This window comes from Porites lutea, chromosome 7 (genome assembly GCF_958299795.1).
Source record: "Porites lutea chromosome 7, jaPorLute2.1, whole genome shotgun sequence".
NCBI classification, from domain to species: Eukaryota; Metazoa; Cnidaria; class Anthozoa; order Scleractinia; family Poritidae; genus Porites; species Porites lutea.
In genome coordinates this window covers 11840929-11851144 of record NC_133207.1, presented here as the reverse complement: position 1 = coordinate 11851144, position 10216 = coordinate 11840929, and the positions used below count along the sequence as shown (strand labels likewise).

Genomic DNA, 10216 nt, shown 5'->3' with positions numbered 1-10216 from the left:
TCTTGGCCATCGTGACGTCACGAAGAGAGAAGCGCGCAACTTCGAGGAGTTTTCGAAAATGGCACCGTTGCCATTTCCAAATGCTACTTTTAAAGTTGGTTTTCCTGGATAATGACGCTCCAAAATGGTTTTTGTCACGGTAGGATAGTGCAGTTCCAACATCTCTTTCCGAGAAGGTGAGTGAAATGTGTATTAATCCGAAAAATAACGCGTATGAGAGCTGTAAACAGTTTCGGTCAATTTCCTCGAGTGGAATAATGTGCCGCTAAAGTTTGCATGTTCGCACAGTAATATCGCATTTTCTCGAAATCGGTGAGGTGTTAAACATCGAAACTTGGCATAAGGGTGGGTTACTTCTATTGGAAAGCATTGTCTATGAAGTTAATTGAGATAAACTAGCAGAAAAAATGATCAGTCCATTCGAGTGTGCCAGCGTAGCCGCTATGCCCTATTAAAGGGCGTTTAGACAACGGCTTAATATGCCGTTATCACAGTATATATACTGCAACATTTTAAGCCACTATCTACGGTCGGTATACTATTACTGGCATAAAACATTACATATATACCGACTAGCAAGTTAAGCCGTTAGTTACTGGCTTAAAATATTACAGTATGTAATAAGTATGGTTGCAAATTAAGCCATTAGTTATTGGCTTAAAATGTTACAGTATGTAATAAGTGTGGTCCCAAATTAAGCCGTTAGTTATTGGCCTAAAATGTTACAGTATGTTATAAGTGTGGTTCCGAATTAAGCCATTAGTTATTGGCTTAAAATGTTACAGTTTGTAATGAGTGTGGGTCCAAATTAAGCCATTAGTTATTGGCCTATCATAACGACATCTGCGTCGAAATCCGTAAAACTAAGGTCAACTTTCCACATCTCCGGTGCACAGCTCATCGAGTCTAACACAATGGTGTAGAAAAGTAAGGTAAGGTGCCAAGCAAGCATACTTTCAAAATTAAAAATTAAATCGGGATCTTCAGATTACGTATTTCGTCGTAGATGTCGTTATGATAGGCCAATAACAACAACAACACACAATGTAACACTTTACGCCAATAACTAATGGCTTAATTTGGAACCACACAGTGCATACTGTAATATTTTAAGCCGATAACTAACGGCTTAATTTGGAACCACACTTATAACCTACTGTAACATTTTAGGCCAATAACTAACGGCTTAATTTGGGACCACACTTTTTACATACTGTAACATTTTAAGCCGATAACTAACGGCTTAATTTGGAACCACACTTATAACCTACTGTAACATTTTAGGCCGATAACTAAGGGCTTAATTTGGGACCACACTTTTTACATACTGTAACATTTTAAGCCAATAACTAATGGCTTAATTTGGGACCACACTTATAACATACTGTAACATTTTAGGCCAATAACTAACGGCTTAATTTTGGACCACACTTTTTATATACTGTAACATTTTAGGCCAATAACTAACGGCTTAATTTGGGACCACACTTTTTACATACTGTAACATTTTAGGCCAATAACTAACGGCTTAAATTGGGACCACACTTATAACCTACTGTAACATTTTAGGCCGATAACTAACGGCTTAATTTGGGACTACACTTTTTACATACTGTAACATTTTAAGCCGATAACTAACGGCTTAATTTGGGACCACACTTTTTACATACTGTAACATTTTAGGCCAATAACTAACGGCTTAATTTGGGACCACACTTTTTACATACTGTAACATTTTAAGCCGATAACTAACGGCTTAATTTGGGACCACACTTTTTACATACTGTAACATTTTAGGCCAATAACTAACGGCTTAAATTGGGACCACACTTATAACCTACTGTAACATTTTAGGCCGATAACTAACGGCTTAATTTGGGACTACACTTTTTACATACTGTAACATTTTAAGCCAATAAGTAACGGCTTAACTTGTTAGTCGGTATATGTGTAATATTTAGGCCAGTAATGGCATACCGACCGTAGTTAGTGGCTTAAAATGTGGCAGTATATATACTGCATTAATAGCATAATATGTGAAAAGAGGTACTGCTGGGATTTTAAGTGATAATATTGCCTTTGTTGATTTATTTTGTTTTGACTTTTGTATATATAATAATCTCTTTTTAACTGACTGATTTTATAATTAGGTGCTTCCTTGGTTGGGAATACTCTGTAGATGATGAGAAAAAACATGCAGTGTATGATGGAGGAGGTGCTGCTTACTGGATGTCTGTAAAGATCTAGTATAATAGATTCCACGAAGAGAGTAGTGCGGTGCGGGAAGTGGAGAATGTTAGATGGAGTGGATTCCATGGAGCAAGAAGAGACCATACAGGATACGAGAAATTAGAAGAACCAGTTTCCTTTTATTTTTTATATACTGAAAAAATGTGTTTTCTTCCTTGCATAACAGGTCTGACTTAGACTTGTTTACATTTAAAAACTTTGCACATTGACTTTGATTGAAAGAAACGGTTTGTTATCAATAAAATTTTCTTACACTGGGGTTTTTCTTTTACTTCTTCTTTAACTTTTTGGTCTCTTCTAGAATTTAGTTAGCCAAGCAGTCTAGCTGCCCTGCCATTATTTGCAGTTGGGCAGCTACCCACTTGGCCTCTATTACTGTGTTTTTAATTTCTTTTGCTTTTTGTCTTAACCTTTCTTCTTTTCCTTTCAAGTCTTTCTCTTCTCTTTCAATTTCCTTTCTCCTCTCCTCAATCTCAGTGGCTGCCAGTCAGCTCCTTACTTCTATTTCTTCTTCCAGGGATAGCTGTAAAAATGAGTAACCCACCTATAATAATCTGTCTATTATTGTTAACTTATCTTACCCCGTCTATACAATAATAAAATATGATGAGCTCATCCTTTAAAACATAAAGCATCCTATCTCAACAAACTGTTGAAAGCCTTGTTTCATCAGGTACGGGGAGGGGAGCTGAGGTAGGGTAAACACAAATAAAAATAGCCATAGGGGAATGGGGCGGGTTTCGGAGAAAAGGCCTGTTTCCATACGTTTTGACGTCATTATGGTACCATTCGGCTGAGCCCTATGTGCCTTTTGTTATTTTAAGATGCCTTTTGCTTTCCCAGAAAACCATGAGATTGGGAGTCTTGCCCTATCAGCACTTGGCTAGTGTCACCAGGGGACTTCTGTAAATTATATAAATGAGTTACAGTACTTTCTCATTTCATTTTCGTTTGTATAAAGCTTGTTTTACTCATTTGATATCTTAAAATTTTAGGTACAATTTGCTCCACACAAATAAAGATATTAATGCAAATGTATATCACCATATCTCTGGGAGTATTCCAAATGTTTCCGCCTTTTAGTGGTACAGACCTGCCAACCCCTGATAAAGGAAAATCTGTAGACTCATGAAAAAAAATCGGGAGATTCTACAAAAACTAGTGAGATTCTATTTTTTTCCGATCAAAATTAAACGACCCCTTTTCCATTAGGGGAATCAACTGTTTATTTTAATATAACCTTGCTTTAGTGTGGTCCGTTATGTAACAAATTAGATGCCGCTTTTTCTTTGATGACTTTAAGAGGCCAGAAAATAGGTTATCACTGTGACGAAACATACAGCAGAGTCATTTCTTTGGGCTAAGACAACTTCATGGCTAAAATAGTCAAAGCTTAATATCCAGGCACAAGAATTTCCCCACAAAATTTATGTTTTTATTCAACAAGGTAATATTTCAATTTAGAATATTTCCCAGAAAACCATGAGATTTGGAGTCTTGTCATGAGACCGTGAGAAAAGTTAAAAAATCGTGAGACTCACGGCAGAATTGTGAGAGTTGGCAGGTCTGTCTCATATGACATTTTCTATCGAAACCTGTATGTAGTAGGAACAAACTTTGTATCAAGTGGGCACCACAGCATTCTCTTAAATTATACAAGTTTCACTGTACATGTTTGACTCCATTCGCATTAACTATTGATGTGGAACGATATGAAATTGCTTCATGCATAACAGATGTACATGTTTGGAGCTGTATGTAAATCTTATTAATTTTTTTTGCTATTTATGAAAACTTAATGTAAGCTTAAAGGTATTACAGAGAAATATCCTTTGCTTCAACAAGATGGTACAACCTTCAAGTGTTAAAAAATATATATTCCTGGTGTAATTATTATAGATACATAGTGTTGAGGGAAGTCTTTGGTTTCCTTTTTCTTAAAACCGAAAAATAATAGACTAAGGGCCTGTTTACATGGAGTGGGGGACCCCGGTCTAGTGGGGTTGGTTTCTTTTGTTTTCACGCTCTGGGCGACACAAAACAAAAGAAACCTACCCCACTAGACCGGGGTCCCCCACTCCATGTAAACAGGGTCTTACATTGTGCCGGCGTAACCGAGTCAAAGGTCATCTGTTTATATCAATGGCTGTGGTCACACTTGGGATTTGAAGTTGGTAAAAGGCTTTAACCGTGGTAAAAAGGATGTAAAAAAACTTTACTATAGTAAAACTCATTAGTTGACTTAACACTTTCCAGATGGTTTCCCAACAGAAATGTGTCACTCAAATGATGAGCCTGAGGACAGGTAATAATTCTTACGACATTCCATGAATGTTTTATTTTTTATCCAGTTACGTGACTGTCTGTACATCATACATTCACTGAAAATTGTGCCGCTGCTTATACTGTTTCTATCCCATTATTTTCTTGGCCAAATATAAGCGGTCCATGCTGAATTACTTCGCGGCCGTGATCGTCTGAAAAACAGCCTGGTGGGATTACGAAACTATTGAGGAACGGTGGAACTCTAAAGTGAAAAGAACATGAAGGTTTCTTAAAAAAAGCGTGCCAACCAAAATCCATATTCAGACAATAGATAGAAAAAATGTGACTACACGGAATAAAAAAACACTTGAATTGAATGATTTACTTCTAAATTTATGCTCGACTCAGAAATGAAACACGAACATTAGATGTAGGCGTATGATTCCTTGAAATCCAGAATTTATTGTGGACTTGCCTCGAATGAAAGCGAAAATTGTCTGAGTCACTCTGACATCTCTACTGTACTGTTTGGCACGAAAAAAGGAAAAGAATAGGCTGGCGGCGCTAAAAATACACGTACAAGTATTTAGCAACGTGAAACTCAGGGAACGCATCTCAAATAATGCGACTAGATGTCAACAGAATAAACAAAGTTTAGATATACCAGCGATAAACCATATCGTTTTAGGAAAGTTTACTATAGTAAACTTTGCTTTCATTCTACCGCCGTTGCCACCGCAACAGACTAGATCTGTGTTTACCATAGTAAAATGAGAAAAGCCGGTCACATTAGAAAATGTGTTTACAGTAGTAAGCTCGACTTTACTATAGTAAAAAAAGCCCAAGTGTGACCACAGCCAATATTAAGCGCACTCGAATGGACTGATCATTTTTACTGCTAATTTCTCCCATTAAACATCAAGGACAATGTTTTCCACTATTGCTGACCTACCCTTCTGCCAAGTTTCGAATTTCCACACCAAAACGATTTTCTAAAACATGCGATGTTAATATGCGAACATGCAAATTTCTGCAACAAATATTCCACTTGAAAAAATTGGCTTAAACTGTTTACGAGGTAATTATCAACAGAATATAATACAATTACCGTAACTCTCCTTCTCGGAAAGAGCTGTTGCAACTATACTTTCCCTCTAACAGAAACTACTTAAAGTTTACTTATCCCGAAAAGACAGCTTGAATAGGTGGTACTATTGGCATTATTGGAGGTAACAGCAAAGTAATGAATACAATTGCATCAGTTCTGGGACTGTACCTTTCAGTATATATACTGTGATAACGGCATATTAAGCCGTTGTCTAAACGCCCTAAAATCCCTAATTATTTGTTACGCATCTCTTAAATCATATATTGTAATGGTTTTCCTCACCTACTCCCTAAACTTCACATTAATATAGGTGAGTTAAACCACAAACACCACCACCACCACCACCGCCACCACCACCTCAACTTCGTCTCGGAGATTATTCAACAATATTAACTTCGCCTTCGGCGAATAATTGTTTTAGTATATTCACAGGAAGTGATCTCAACAGAATCAGAAAGGAAACCATTAAAAAACGATTAGTTTGATTGACGGGTGAATTCATGCGTGAACACGAAACCGTAAGCAGTGGATGCGCAAAAGTTAGGTCTTTACAGTATCTTCAAACATGGCAAATGATAGTTTTAATGTTTTTGTATCGAGTTTTGCAAGCTTTAGCATCAACGGTTTAAAAGAAAACGCCGAAAATTTAAATTACTACCCAATTCTGAGAAGAAAAGTAGAGCTTTATTTGTTTCTGTCAACTCACTGTGAATGAGAAGGTTTTCTTTGTCGCTTCTTGCAAATGCTGTCAACAGCGGCTACGATCCGGCTACGGATCAAGGTGAGCGTTGTTTATCTCCAATGTTCTTTGCCTTGTTAACTTGCTGGCATGTACAGTTTTCGAAAATATTTGCCTTCCTCTTTTCTCCATAAATTAACTTCTATTTATAGGCAAAATTGGTCTTGCGAGAAAATCCCAAAATCCCAAAACAGTGTCAAAGCAACCTCGTTTTCCTCTGTAGTGGTAAACATAGCTTCGAGCGTACAAAAAGTCGGCTACATTAAACCACTTCACAATAAATCATGCTGTTTAAACACCATGAAGTCTTTTCTTGCCTTCAAAGTCATCAGCACTTGGATATTCGTGTATATTCAAAAAGGCTTTACTATGAAACTTTGGCAAAACACCCAGTTCACGACAGCGATTTTGTTCGGCTTTATAATTATATTCACTGCCTAGCGCGGTGAATATAACGTCATAGTCCGAGATAGCTAACCAATCAGATTGTTTGAATTACCAAGATCACTGAGTGTGTATATACTAAATTGTAATGGTTTTCCTCACCTACTCCCTAAACTTCACATTAATATAGGTGAGTTAAACCACAGACACCACCACCCCCCTCCCCCCAAGCAACGGTAAAAAAATATTTCTCCCTTAAATTATAAATTTTTGTAACTTCAAGCAACCTATCAAGATAATCCAAAGACTGGTTTCTAATCTTAAACCAATAGCGAAATGAATACCTGTCAACCTAACTGTAATCATACCATAGCAATGGCAAGGCTATGTGAAATATATTAGCAGAGGCAGTACAACAGCAAATTTTAAAGAAAGGCTTTAGAGCTACTATAATGGAACACCTATAGTCATGGAATGATTGTCTTTACTAAGTTACGCCTACCAAGAAATTACCACAAAGCTACATCAGCTGGGTGATAAAACTGTACGAACAGGCCCCGAATTGTTGGAACTGGATAGTGTCACTTGATGTAACTGACAATAGCATGGAGTCCAAGTAATAGTCTATAAGTTAAAAAGCATCAATGAATGAACTCGTGTAGTTATTGAACTATATTGTCATTCTTGAACTTTAGTGTCTTTATTGAACTACACAAAAAGGAAAACCGAAAAAATGTAACATAAAAAAAGTCTCTTTTTATATATGTAAAAGTGTGAGAAGGGTGATGATATTCATCGCATGAAAATCCTGCAATTTTTTATATCCTTAGAAATTTTTTTCCCCCTCATTTTTAAGATGCGGACGCCCGAGGAAACACATTTTCAATATTACACCATTGAAACGCTCACTAGTGTCCGTTTTCTTGGCTTTTTCTAGTTTTTTTCCTATTAACTCTGTAAAGCGATTAAGGCAAAGCTACATACCCATCCTTTCTACGGCTCTTCCTCCTGGATTCTCTGCATAAAGCCCTAAAAATGTTGATGTTGATCAAAAACTTCAGCTTACGGTACTTTACCCTAGTGATAGATTCTGTTTGACTATTTACTGGATAAAAACCATGTTTCGCCCCATGTAAGGGAATTCAGGACAGTCTTGGATTCTAGATTCCATGCTGTGGATTCCGGATTTCGGGTACTGGACTCCGGATTCCAGCACAGTGGATTCCGGATTCCAAAAAGAGCTGGATTCCATTTTTTTTCCCGGTTTTAATGCTTTTCTTCGCACTTCGTTTTCGTGTTCGAATCTTGCTATATTGAAAGACGTTGTTAGAAGGCATAACAAGTTTGTTTTCTTTTTCGGTTTACAAAATTGCGGGATGAAATGTATTACAGTTCCGTAAGGGTTTATGGTATACGGAGGGGGACATTGGGGGACCGTCTACACCGGAACACCGCAGAAAAAAATAACAAACACCGCATCACCGCAAAAAAACGTAGCGAAACACCGACATTGCAATTTAAAGTTTTGTCCTACGATTAATCTAATCCAAATCTCCTTGTAACTGGGGATCGAGGATCTCGGAGCTGGTTAGTGATTAGTAGAGAGTGAGACTGACCTCAGGACTCTATTCTTCACTTAGTCTACTTTTGTGAACTCTATTTTCAGCCATGTTGATAGAAAAATGCATGCAACGCCCAGATTTCGCCTGTTATCCTTTTGTTTTGAAGTCTTTTTGTATAAAAAGACCATACAGATCATCCTTTGCTCCGGGTATGAAAAAGCAGTGAAATATTTATTATTTAATCATTTTTAACCGACGTTCCTAGGAGGGTGGAACTTGTTTTGGGTCTTTGTGGATCTTTTGTCTATTAGTTTTGATCGTTGTGGATCATTTAGGTCGTTTTGGCTCATTTTGCCTAGTTTCTCGTTTTATTAGTAACTGGCCAAATAAACATACGCTGTGGCGTGTGCAATTCATTCTTTGCAAAGTCTTTGGTTCTGTTCACTAAGGAATAGTTTTCCGTCTCAATAAAACTTGGAAAACTACTTTTATCTATATCTCTTAACACATTTTAAAAATCTCTCTCCGTGTCAATAAAGACTTTGAAGAGGGTAAAAAATTCTCGCGTAGAAGTTGACGCGTACTGCTTTGAGGTTTTAGTGCGCGCAATGATAATGAAATTCAAACTGTCACGTTGATTTTGATGTTAAAAAGAACAGAAAAAACGAAAAATTAGTTGGTTCATACTTAAGATGTGCGTCTAACCGCGTTTTGTTAGAAAAAAAACTTCACGGCTCTATCAAATTCGTTGTTTAACACGTCGAAAATTGAGGATTTATTTCGAGCATTCGCTCTTTCATCGCCTGTCACATTCCTGACAGGCAATAATCAGATTTGACCAGATCTTTGGCTTCGTCAATAATAGCCTGTTCAAAGCTCCGAAATAGTGGTGAATTCAGAAAAAAAAATGCGAAAAACGCACGGGGGCTGGAGAGAGACACCGCCCCCTTTCCCAAGTCTTGCGCGTCTTATTTTCGCTTTGCTCGTTTTAATACGTTCCCACTATACTATCTGAGAGCCTGGCACAGGCTACGTCGATAAGAGATCTGGGTCTCTGAGATGGTCTGGGGTCTCTAGGATCCATTTCAAACAAAAAAAAATGTCACGGGCTAAACAGATCTCAGATCGTCTAATTTCCAAAAGCGACCTCAATGTGAACGAGGCCTATTCAGGGGTACAACTGGAGAAAGAAAACATGAACAATCCGTCTGTTCCTCGACCGAGTCTGAGATGACTGAGAGATCAAGAGAGACTTGAGCGTTTCTGACGCGTTGGCTCGTTTTTAGCGTTTAACAACCATATAGCGCTCATTTATACGATATTTTCTCCACGAACGACGTAAACTTCATATCACATTCAATTATGATTGAAAAAAAAAATCAATCTTTCGCTCATGTTTGTGACTTGCTTACCGCCATGTTACAGTCCACAGATCGACAAAAACGACAAATCATACAGCTTTGCCTTTGGCACGTTTAGATCTATCAGTCAGCTAAAAATTGGTATAAAATTTCACAACATAGTATTACAAGTACCTTTCTCTCTCAGCCTTTTGTTTTGCTTGTGCTTTACCATAACCTTTTTTTTAATGACGTAGAAAAGAAAAATCCAACAGACAACAAACTTCAAACTCGTCTCATCGATGAGGTGGCGAGATTTCACTCGAATGCCGGGGATGAATGAAAAAGACACCCACCGCGTCCATGCACGTGATTACTTTAGTGACAGCTGATTGGTACGGTTCTGACAGTACCTAGCTTATTTCTGAAATAAAGATTATCGAAACCATGAAACTGTTCTCACCGAAACTACTAGGACCAAATTAGGGACTAGGAGACTGAGAATTTTTTTCTCTTTTGGTAAAATGTTGAAAGTGGACGTTTATTTTCAATTGTGAACCAGGAGGAC

General features: G+C 37.5%; 1 long non-coding RNA gene across 1 annotated transcript; it reads left to right on the top strand.

Moving 5' to 3' along the window:
• The first annotated feature begins 41 nt into the window (after positions 1–41).
• On the top strand, positions 42–2509 carry LOC140943905 (uncharacterized). Its single transcript, XR_012166649.1, has 2 exons — positions 42–176; positions 2151–2509. It is a non-coding gene; the product is annotated as an uncharacterized lncRNA (long non-coding RNA).
• The last annotated feature ends 7707 nt before the right edge of the window (positions 2510–10216 follow it).